Source organism: Panthera leo, chromosome A3 (assembly GCF_018350215.1).
Source record: "Panthera leo isolate Ple1 chromosome A3, P.leo_Ple1_pat1.1, whole genome shotgun sequence".
NCBI lineage: Eukaryota > Metazoa > Chordata > Mammalia > Carnivora > Felidae > Panthera > Panthera leo.
Window position 1 is genome coordinate 84,327,025 of NC_056681.1, and position 13,388 is coordinate 84,340,412.

A 13,388-nucleotide genomic window follows, 5' to 3' on the forward strand; every position below is an offset into this window, starting at 1 on the left:
ATAAAAACTCAACAAAATGGGGTCAACATAACAAAGGCCCACAGCTAGCTGAAAAACTAGTTAGCTGAAAAACCCACAGCTAACATCATCCTCAATGGTGGAAAACTGAGAGTTTTCCTTCTGAAGTCAGTAACGAGACATGATGTCCACTTTCACCACCTTTATTCAAAATAGTACTGAAAGTCCTAGCCACAGCAATTAGACAAGAAAAATAAATAAGACATCCATATTGGTAAAGAAGAATTTAAATTATCACCATTTGCAGACAACATGATACTACTATACACAGAAAACCCTACAGACCTCACAAAAAAACTTCTAGAAGTAACAAATGAATCCAGTAAAGTGCCATAGTGTTTCTATACACTAACAACAAAGTCACAGGAGAAATTTAAAAAACACCACCATTTACAATTGCACCAAAAAGAGTAAAATACCTAGGAATGAACTTAACCAAAGAGGTGGAAGACCTGTACTCTGAAAACTATAAAACACTGATGACAGAAATTGAAGATGGCACACAGCAATGGAAAGATATTTCATGCTCATTGATTGGAAGAATTAATATTGTCAAAATGTCCATATTACCCAAAGCAAGCTACAGATTCAATGCAATCCCTGTCAAAAATACCAACAGCGTTTTTCACAAAACTAGAACAGATAATATTAAGATTTGTATGGAACCACAGAAGACGCCAAATAGCCAAAGTAATCCTGAGAAAGAACAAAGCTGGAGGTATCACAATTCCAGACTTCATGATAGACTACAAAGCTATAGTAACCAAAACAGTATAGTACTTCCACAAATATAGATGCATAGATCAATAGAACAGAACAGAGACCCCAGAAATAAACCTATATTTGTATGGTCAATTAACCTATGGCAAAGGAGGCAAGAATATACAATGGGGGAAAGACAACTTTTTCAATAAATGGTGCTGAGAAAACTGGATAGCTACATTTAAAAGAATGAAACTGGACTACTTCCTAATACCATACACAAAAAGAAACTCAGAATGGGTAAAAGGCCCACACATAAGATCTGAGCCATAAAAATAACAAAAGAGAACAAAGGCAATAATTTCTCTGATGTCAGCCACACTATTTTTCTAGACATGTTTCCTATGACAAGGGAAACAATAGCAAAAATAAACTACATCAAAATAAAAAGTTTTGCACAGCAAAGGAAACAATCAAGAAAACAAAAATATAACCTACACAATGGGAGAAGATATCTGCAAATGCCATATCCAAAAAGGGGTGAGTATACAAAATATATAAATAATTTATATAACTCAACACCTGAAAAACAAACAATCCAATTAAAAAACGGGCAGAGGACCTGAATAGATATTTTCCCAAAGAAAACATATAGATGGTCAACAAATACATGAAGAGATGCTATGTGTTACTAATCATCAGAGAAATGCAAATCAAAACCACAATGAAATATCACCTCATATCTGTTAGAATGACTAAAATCAAGAAGACAAGAAATAACAAGTGTTGGTGAGGATGCTGAGAAACAAACAGAAACCCTTATTCACTGTTTATGGAAACGCAAACTGGTTCAGCCACTGTGGAAAACAGTATGGAAGCTCCTCAAAAATTAAAAATAGAAATATTATATGATCCAATAATTCCACTATTAGAAAACAAAAACGATAACTTGAAAAATTATATGCACCCCTAGGTTTACTGCAGCATTATTTATATTATTTATTTATAATAGCCAAGACATGGAAGTAACCTAAGTGTCCATCAGTAGATGAATGCATAAGAAAAATGTGGTATATGCAATGGAATATTATACAGCCATAACAATGGATGGAGATAGTGCCATTTCAGACACCATGGATGTACCTAGAGGCTATTATGCTAAGTGAAGTAAGTCAGACTGAGAAAGATAAATATGTATGATTCCACTCATAGATGGAATCTAAAAAAAAAATAATAAACAAAAGCAGAATCAGAACTATTAATACAGAGAACAAACTAATGGCTGCCAGAGGGGGAGGGGTTAGGTGTTAGGTAAAATAGATGAAAGGAAGAGGGAGATACAGGCCTCCACTTATGGAATGAGTAAGTCATGAGAATAAAAAGCAGAGCATAAGGAATACAGTCAGTGATATTATAACAGTAATGTGGCTAATACAGATGTTAGCTATACTTGTGAACATAACATAATGTATAAATTTGTCAAATCACTAAGCTGTACACTTGAAATTAATGTAACATTGTATGTAAACTATACTCAAATAAAAAGAATAAAGCCATATCATATTGAAAAAGGTTGAAGGTATAGAAATAAAAGTCTTCTCACTAAATTGTGATGGAATAATTAGATATACATTTATAAGAAAATGACCCATTATCCCTATCTCTCACTATAAACAAAATTAAACCCCAAATGGATTATGGATGTGTGTTTGTAAACATAACACTTAAAAGTATAAATTTTGAGAAAAAAATAAGAGAATACTGACCTTCAGATAGGCAACATTTTTTAGGTATGACATAAAAGTCACAATCCATAAAGAGCAAATTGATACACTGAATTCACCAAACTGAAAGTAAGTACTTTCTGAAAACATAATTCAGAGTATGAAGACCTAAGACAAAGGCTCTAGAACAATGGTGAATAGTAGTGGTGATGTTGACAATCTTATCCTGATCCTAATCTTAAGGCAAAAGCATTGTTTTTTATCATTACGCATAATGATATTTACCACGATTTTTCTGAGATGTCTTTTATCAGGTTAAGTTTCTCTCTTATTTTTAGTTTGCTGAGAGTTTTTATTAAGAATAGATGTTAGATTTTATAAAAAGATTTTTTTGGTCTATTGAGATTAATTATATGTTTTTATTATACTTTTTTTAATGCAGTGAATTATATCAGTTGATTTGTGTGTATATGTGTGTGTGTGTGTTTAATTTTTTTATTGTGGTAAAATACATATAACACAAAATTTACCATCTTAGCAATTATTAAGTGTACAGTTTAATGTTATTAAATTCACTCATAATGTATAATTATCACCACTGTCCATCTTCCTAGCTCTTTCATATTTTAAAATCTTTAAAAGTCTATATCTATTAAATAATAACTCTCATTTCTCCCTTTCCATAATCCCTGGAAACCACCATCCTAATTTCTATCTCTTTGATTTTGACTGCTCTAAGCATCTCATATAAATGCAATCAGAAAATATTAGGGATTTTTGGTAACCGGTTTATTTAACTTAACTGTCCTTGAGTTTCCTCCAGGTTGTAGTGTATGTCAGAATTTCCTTCTTTTTTTTAAGGAAATATTATATTTTTTGTATATACCACTTTTGCTTATATATTCATCCATCAATAGAATCTTGGGTTGCTTCCATGTTTGAGCTTTTGTGAATAATGCTGCTGTGAGCATGGGTATACAAGTATCTCTTTGAGACCATTCATTCAATTCTTTTGGGTATACACCCAAGAAGTTTAATTGCTGGATCATATAGTAATTCTATTTTTAACTTTTTAAGGAACTGTCATACTGCTTTCCACAGTGACTACACCAATTTACATTCCGATCAACAGGACACAGGGTTCCAATTTCTCCACATCCTCACCAACAGTTTTTTTTGTTTTGTTTTGTTTGTTTCTGATAGTAGCTCTCCTAATGGGTATGAGGTGGTATCACTTTGAGGTTTTGACTTGCATTTATCTAGTGATTAGTGATGACCATCTCCTTCATGTGTTTGTTGGCTTTTTGTACATCTTCTTTGGAGAAATATCTATTCAAGTCCTTTGCTCATTTTTTTAATCAAGTTGCTTATTTTTGTTGTTTTTGAGTTTTGGTTATTCTCTACATATTCTGAATATTATAAAGTATATACTATATATATTTTTGTTGCTATTATGTTATGATTATTATATAATATATATTATACATAACACAGTCATTGTATTATTATATATGTGTCTAATAGATATAATATCCAGAACACATATATATGTATATATACATATATATAATTACATTATGTATTCTGGATATTGCCTGAACAGATGCATGATTCGTAAATATTTTCTCCCACTCTATGGGATGCCATTTCACTTTGTTGGTATGTCTTTTGATTCACAAAATTTAAAAATTTTTAAGGAGTCTCACTTGTCTACTTTTTATTTTTGTGTCTATGCCTTTGATGTCATATCTAAGAAATTATTGCTAAATCCAATGTCATGATTTTCCCCCTTTTTTTCCCTAAGAGTTTTATTTTTTAAGGTCTTACATTTAGATCTTCGATCTACTTTGAGTTAATTTTTAAATATGGTGTTAGGTAAGGGTCCAACTTAATTCTTTTGCATCTGGATATCTATTTTTTCCATCACCATTTGTTAAAAAGACTGTCCTTTCTCTGTTGCAAGGTCTTGGCACCATTGTGTAAAATCATTCTGCCACATGTGTGGTTGGTTTCATTTTGGGCTCTCTATTCTATTCCTCTGATCCATATGTCTGTCTTTATGTCAGTATCACACTGTCTTGATTACTGTAGCTTTGTATTAAGTTTTTAAATCAGGAAGTGTGGGGCGTCTGGGTGGCTCAGTCAGTTAAGCCTCCAATCTTGACTTCGGCTCAGGTCATGATCCTGCGGTTCATGAGTTTGAGCTCCACGTCAGTCTCTCCTGACAGCTCGGAGTCTGGAGCCTGCTTCAGATTCTCTGTCTCCCTCTCTTGCTGCTCCTCCCCGGCTCACACTCTGTCTATCTCTCAAAAATAAATAAACATTTTTTAAAAATTAAAAAAAAAATAAGTCAGGAAGTGTGAATCTTCCAGCTTTGCTCTTTTTCAAGATCATTTTGGCTATTCAGAGTCCTTTTCTGTACAACATATAATTGGGCTTTTGATAGGAATTGCATTGAATTTGTAGATCATTTTAGTTACTACTGACATCTTAACAATATTAAGTTTTCCAATCCATGAACACGGGATGTGTTTTCATTTATTTATGTCTTTCTCACTTTGCAGATTTGTTCTCTCCTGTATTCTTCTCTGAACTCTAGCTGCCTTGGTCTCCCTACACTCTCAGCTCTATCTCATTAACTCAGGGAGTGAACCAGGCTCTGACTCAGTTTCTCATTCCTACCACAGCCTGGGAAGTCTCTCAAGACAGTAAGCTTGGCAACTGTAGGGATTACCTTGTGTGTTTCTCAATGCTAAGGGATTATTGACCTTTTGCCTGGTATATAGTGTCTTGAAATAATTGTATAGTATATTTCCTATATTTTTATTGTTTTAGGTAGATAGGTAAATCTAGTCTCTGTTACTCTATCATGTTTAGGAACGGGAGTCTTAAATTAGGATTCCTTCCTAGCTATAAGCAAACTCAGGGATTAACTCTTTCCTGGATGTTAGCAAATCCATCCTGCCTTAGTATCTCTGATACTCTCAATTAGACTGGTTAAGTATTTTTTTCCCATTATTTCTATTGCTCTAAGCAACTTTGGTCTAAAATGAACTAATCTACCATTGCTGGAAGCAAAATTTCTACTATGCAATGAATTTTTTTTTTTATCTTTATAATATATCTCACTATCTACTGAATTACTGGTGTATTCTCTAAGACTACTGACTGAACTTTCCAGCCTGGTTGGAACAATTCAACATACATTCCTTAAGTAACATTTGTGTATAAGGCATTGTATGAAGCAATGTGAGAGTTACAAAATAATGGAAGACTTGGTCCCTATTCATGTAGAGTTTTAAGGGATAATTCCAAAAAAATCATAATTAACTGGGGTATAGATATAAATGTAACAACAACACTGTGTATCCTAATGATGTTAAGAGGCACTTAAATGCCTAAAAATATATACAGGTAAAATATTTGTAAAAGTACTTGCACATTAGTTGTCAAGGCAAATTTTTGCTATTTGTAGGTATTAATAGAGCCATCAATAAATCAAATTGCTTTCCTAACTTGAATTTCCTATAGCAAAATTAAAGACTTACAAGATGCACATAATCTTATAAGATGTAGTCTTCATTTTTCTCACCAATTAACTTATTTATATAACAGAAAAATGCAGAATGCCTCCAATGTTGTTCTAGGCCTTAAGGTAACAAAGATCACTGAGACAAAATAAACACACAAATGTGGAATAAATTAATACACAAACATATTCAGTAATTAGTACTAAAAATAAAACTTTAAATGGAAATACAAAATCAGATTTGCCTAATGTTATTTCAGTTCGGTGGACAGAAATTAACTTTCATCAAAGTAATCATTTTTGAACTCACACAAATGTGTGTACACATGTATATATACAAACATATATACACAAATATGTTAATTTAGAGTTAAACAGGAGAACCATGATACACGAACAGAAGTCACAAAAGGTGGGTGAAAAATCTATACACTGAAAACTATAGAAAGCTTATGAAAGAAATTGAAGACACCAAAAAATGGAAAAATATTCCATGTTTCTGGATAGGAAGAACAAGTATTGTTAAAATGTCAATACTGCCCAAAGCAATCTCATATTCAATGCAATCCCTTACAAAATAACACCAGCATTCTTCACAGAGCTAGAACAAACAATCCTAAAATTTGTATGGAACCAAAAAAGACCCCAAATAGCCAAAGCAATCTTGAAAAAGAAAACCAAAGCTGGAGGCACCACAATCCCAGATTTCAAGCTGTATTACAAAGCTGTAATCATCAAGACAGTAAGGTTCTGGCACAAAAACAGACACTCAGATCAATGGAACAGGATAGAAAACCCAGAAATGGACACACAAACGTATGGCCAACTAATCTTTGACAAAGCAGGAAAGAACATCGAATGGAATAAAGACAGTCCCTTCAGCAATTGGTCCTGGGAAAACTGGACAACGACATGCAGAAGAATGAACCTGGACCACTTTCTTACACCATACACAAAAATAAACTCAAAATGGATGAAAGACCTCAATGTAACACAGGAAGCCATCAAAATCCTCAAGGAGAAAGCAGGCAAAAACCTCTTTGATCCTGGCCGCAGCAACTTCTTACTCAACATGTCTCCGGTGGCAAGGGAAACAAAAGCAAAAATGAACTGACGGGACCTCATCAAAACAAAAAGCTTCTGCACAGCAAAGGAAACAATCAGCAAAACTAAAAGGCAACCAACAGAATGGGAGAAGATATTTGCAAATGACGTATCAGATAAAGGGTTAGTATCCAAAATCCATAAAGAACTCATCAACCTCAATACCCAAAAAACAAATAATCCAGTGAAGAAGTGGGCAAAAGACATGAATAGACACTTCTCCAAAGAGGACATCCAGATGGCCAACCGACACATGAAAAAATGCTCCACATCACTCATCATCAGAGAAATACAAATCAAAACCACAATGAGATACCACCTTACACCTGTCAAAATGGCTAACATTAACAACTCAGGCAACAACAGATGTTGGCGAGGATGTGGAGAAAGAGGATCTCTTTTGCATTGTTCGTGGGAATGCAAGCTGGTGCAGTCACTCTGGAAAACAGTATGAAGGTTCCTCAAAAAACTAAAAATAGAACTACCCTATGACCCAGCAATTGCACTACTAGCCATTTATCCATGGATACAGGTGTGCTGTTTCAAAGGGACACATGCACCCCCATGTTTATAGCAGCATTATCAACAATAGCCAAAGTATGGAAAGAGCCCAAATATCCATCGATGGATGAATGGATAAAGAAGATGTGGTACATATATATACAATGGAGTATTACTCAGCAATCAAAAAGAATGAAATCTTGCCATTTGCAATTACGTGGATGGAACTAGAGGGTATTATGCTAGGTGAAATTAGAGAAAGATAAAAATCATATGACTTCACTCATATGAGGACTTTAAGAGACAAAACAGATGAACATAAGGGAAGGGAAACAAAAATAATATAAAAACAGGGAGGGGGACAAAACAGAAGAGACTCATAAATATGGAGAACAAACAGAGGGTTACTGGAGGGGTTGTGGGAGGCGGGATGGGCTTAATGGGTAAGGGGCACTAAGGAATCTACTCCTGAAATCATTTTGCTTCACTCTATACTAATTTGGATGTAAATTTTAAAAAATAAAAAATAAAACTTAAAAAAAGAAGTCAAAAAAAGTATTGGTTATTGGAGCTCTCAATGTCACATGAGATACTGAAGTAAATATCTATGGAGGCTAAGGACTGGTTAGTTTAGGGGTTTTTTAAGAAATAAAAATTAATAGACTTTTATCTTAGAACCATTTCAATTATTTTTTAATTAAGAGAAAAGACGTGCAAAAAAAATTTGATGAGACTCTAAAAGTAATCTATTGACACTGCTTAATTAATAGCTTGGAGAGCTAATAATTTGTCCCTTTGTAGACAACTCTTGCATCACTACATTGGGCACTTCATTGGCCGAAAGTCAGTCAATAGCTAGTCAATTATAAACCTCCCACAATCCAAAATTTGTATGTAGGGAAAGTGCATCAAAGACCACCAAGAACCCAAACCACTGAAGCTCTAAATCCCCTGATGGTTCAAATTTCAGTCAGGATACAGTTGGCATTGCAGAATATTTCTCTAAACAAGTCATTGTGATTAATTCAGAGGCTAGGAATACAGTTTGAAAGAACTTTTAGTTGCCTTTGATAAATCCGATTGAGAAAGTTCAAGAAAATAATCAGGTCAAAGCTGTCTGCCCCAAATTTTCCAGTAACATGATAATAGTTCTTTATATTTTCATCCATATTTATCCCAAACTTCTCTGCACAGAGCTTTACTTACAATTATGACTTCAAAGTTGATTTAAAAAAATGGTGAGTTGTCTTTCAAAAACATTTTGAGTAATAGATTTATGAGAACATTCTTCTTGTTAGAAGAAGATTGTTCAGTTATAGGACTTTAATTTCAAACTGTACATTCTATTCAAAGAATTCCAGCTTCTTAATAGCCATGATTTTGTGGTAAATATTATTTTCATGTTATACTTCTATCCCATTCTTCCACTCTACTCTTAAATCTTAGAAAAATAAACACGGTGGTTCAGAGATTTCCCTAAGTACATACAGAAAAATAGCGATCTCTGGATAGATAGGTAGACACATGATAGATAGATAGATAGAGGCAGAGATACATACATACATCTAATATGGATATATAGCTATGTGGCTACATGCCTATGTATGTCAGTGTATGTATGGAGAGCTCTTGGTTCACCACATCAATTACGAAGCCAAATAAAGTGTGATATGGAATTCATAATGTTCGGACATTCATTTAAACAAATTCTTCATTCCATAAACACTGCCTCAGCTTTCAAACATAAATAAGATGAACTATTCATATCATCTCTCCAGATGTTTTGTGTTTTGAGACTGCATATCACAGCTGGACCAGTGATCTCTGATTCCTGGGAAACAAAGAACTCTGTAGTTTAACTTTAATAGAGAAGGTTCTCTGGCTGTGAGGTGAAAGCAGGTGGATTCCATGTTCTGCATTTTTCACCCATAGAGCAAAATTTTTCATCAAGCAGTTGCTTCAGGGATAAAAAAATGCCATAGCTATTATTTCCTGAAATTCATTAAAAAAATCTTAGAGTGTTTAGGTTTCTGATATTACTTTTTTATATTGTGGACTAAATACTGACAAAAAAAAAGGAAAGCCATGAAAATAATCCTTGGTCTTTTTTTTTTTTTTTTTTTTTAACGTTTATTTATTTTTGAGACAGAGAGAGACAGAGCACGAACGGAGGAGGGTCAGAGAGAGAGGGAGACACAGAATCTGAAACAGGCTCCAGGCTCTGAGCACTCAGCACAGAGCCTGACGCGGGGCTCGAACTCACGGACTGCGAGATCGTGACCTGAGCCGAAGTCGGACGCTCAACCGACTGAGCCACCCAGGCGCCCCAATCCTTGGTCTTTAAGACCTAGATGTAGTCACAGATATTACTGGGCTTCACTAAAAATAGCATTTGGGGTTAAAAAAATAAAATGCCAAATACATTAATGACTCATTGAATTAGAATAACTTAATTTATTGATTAATGAAGGTTTTAACTTCATAGGAGTCTAAATATTCTCTTGGGAAAAGATTTGCCACTCAAGGTTCTTAGGATAGTGCTAAGTTCCCAAAGAAACTGTCAGATAAGCAAAGATAATCATGAAATTGCCCTCCATAATAAAATGGTGAAGTATTTAAAATTGGGGTTAGGGAGGGATATCTAGTATTCTAAGTGATCCAGAAAGATTAGGCACTTGGAGGAAGCGGGAAAAAGATGGGAGAAAAGTCTCATTGGCCCATTTGGCAAAAGAAGGACTATAAGCATTCTTTTCCCAACTTGACAGTGCATTAAAATCTCCGGGATTCCTGATCAAAATGCAGGTTTTCAACTTATCCCAGACCTACTGGATCAAAATCTCAAGATATGAATCTTCTTAATCTTCATTTTCATCAAACTTTGAAGGTAATTATTATACATTAAAAAGAAGAAAACCACTGGAATCAGAAAAACAGAGATATCAAGGGTGAATTTGGGGGAAACAAGTAGGTACACTGGTACAATGTGAATACATCTTCAACAAAAATTACTCAAATTACTAAATGCTACATGGGAAAGGGTTTCTTGTGGAAATCAGTGAAATAATTGAGTTCTGCTAACTACTTTTTATGGTACCAAACAGCCCATGTGGTTGAAAGATAATTGTATAGCATTTATAGGAAAACATATCTTGGTTTATATTTTGTTTCAGAAAAATTTTCTCTATTAGAGAAATCTAGTATTTTGCTAGGAAGAAGAGCTAAGTGAAGAGAATCTAATATTTCTTTGCTGATTAAAGATCCTGTACTTTCTCAAAGCCATAATTGTGATCATTATTTTACATTTGCCAGTGATAATAACAGTTGCTATAAATACAACAAAATATCGGGATAAATGTGTATTATATCTATAATATTCTCAGAAAGCAAATGGCCTCAGGAAGGTAAAAATAGGTACTAAAAGTGTTGGGTGAATTGGGAGTCTGGATTTTTGCAACCGAAGAGGGTGTGAATGGGGCTGCAATGAGTTTCTGTTTAGATGTCCAAGCCCAAAACTTGGATATATAGAACTAGGTGAAAGAAAAGAATATGAGAGCAGAGAGCTCCATTTCATGTGGGCACTGAGCCCAGGTATGCACTAATTTGGAATATAAACAGATTATCCTTCGTCCTCAGTGTTGTTCCTAGCAGATAGCCAGCACTGTCGTGCACTATCAGCTATCTAAAAATGACTCAAAACATGAACTCAACCAGCTATGCGAGTGTGTGTGTGTGTGTGTGTGTGTGTGTGTGTGTGCGCGCCAAATTCTTGATATTGCTTTGGGAAGAGAAAATTTTGGTTAACTAAAGGTGACAGTCAGTTAATTGGGTGTCATAATATGTATTCTTTCTTCTTTGCTCACTTTTTGCTGGCTATCTTTTAGAATACATACTCTAGGATGAAAGATGCATTCTTTTACTACAGTCAAAGAAGAGAAATCAAGTCTGAATACAGGATAGTAGTAGAAGGAGTTAACAAAAGGAGGTTTATTGTTAACAAAAATGGTATCATAGTTTAGTTTATTAATAAATTACTGATATTCAACCACTTTTTATCTATACAAAGTTTCATATGGTTCAGTCTCTACATCCCATTTTCAATCTGATTATTTTCCCTTTAATATGTATCATGAAGATCTTTCATAATAAATTAGTGTAATTTCTGCATAGTTTTCCATGATGTGGAAATTTATTAACTGATCCTCTTTTATTAGACATTTAGATTTTCATTTTTTCCTATTACTAATAGTGCTTCCATAAACATTCTTATAGCTAAATCTCTCCCACTTACTTCCACCTACCCTGCCAAGGGATACATTCTCATAAGTAGAATTCTTGTATGAAAAGACATGTCCTAAAATACATTTTTTTAGCTTACGATTTTTCCACAAATGTTCTGTGATGTTGTTTACTTTCTATGGCTACATCTACACAAAGACAGGTTTTGTTATTCACTATTTATTCTAGCTACTAACATGTTGAACATAATACAGTGTTTTGGTAAAAAAACCTTTGAAAATGACTTTTTCTTCAGCCACTTTGCGTGTGGGGATGGTAAAATTACAAACTCTAAATGTATTGATAGCATTATCTTCCTATATTCTTGGTTCGAAGTGATTAACACTGTGATATTTAGAGATGATGAAATGGGTCTGCACTAACCAGATGAAACCTTCTCCCATTCCTCAGGTGAAAACAAGTATTCAATGAGAAGGAGTTAAATAAACTCCTGGCTTCTTTTCCACATTGGACCTGTAGAAACCTTGTCTATAATTGCCTTTTTATTTTCCAGCATCCATGTTTCAGTTGCTCATCATAAACATCAACTAAATCTTGAGGAGTCTTTTCTAACCTGTCCTTGACTGTTTACTTAGAAAGCAAAGCTAATAAAACCTGCAACATCAATTTGCCAGGCTTCATATTGCAGGCCTGTGGAATTATAAAGTTTAGTTATTGGTTGTGTTGAAAATAATAATTGAGTAACTACAGCCATAGCTCATTCAGTGGTTCAAGAAAGCTAGGGTGGCAATTATGCAACTCATTGGGATTTAAGGTAAATACAAAAGAACACAGTCTTCCCAGAAGCTTGCAAGTTTATATTGAATCTGATATTACACTCCTGGCAGTTGGAAATGTCTGAGGGGCTGGAGTCAAGACACCTACCCCAGCAACTCTCTGACTTATGTTCTCTAACCTGGCTTGCCATCTCTCCGGGGTTAATGCCTTGACTTTTGACTGGCCTAAGACTTCATATATGCCTCTTTATACTATCATGGAGTTACTTTCTGTGTGGCTGCCCCTGTACATTGTGGGGGCTATGGGGGGGTGAAGACCACATTTGTTCATATCTCTTCATGCAGTCCAGGGATTGAAAGTCTGGAGGGCCTAATGTATGGATAAATAAAGCAATGCTAATTTTAAAAACTCATTAATTCTTTTTCAATTTTAGTTAATGGTTGGGTCAATAAAAGTAGTTAGTCTCTGTGTTCTCAAATTAGGGACCAAAAGTAGGAGTATCAAAAAATAACCCTACAATTTTATTAATTCAATCATCGTATAGAAGTAAATATTTAAAGCAGACAGAAATGCATTTAATGGGACCGAAATTATGGGAAGCAAATTTAATGGGAACCAAATTATGACCGAAACCCATAAACTAATAGAAGGCAGGGAGTTTAGGGAAGAGATAGGATGGAATGGCATGGAAAAGACTGGAAGAAAAACCACTACTAGGAAATCAGTTCTCTTTCTTCCCACCAAAGATTGGTCATTTGCTACATGAGAAAAACAAGCCATTTACTTCTGTCTCATAG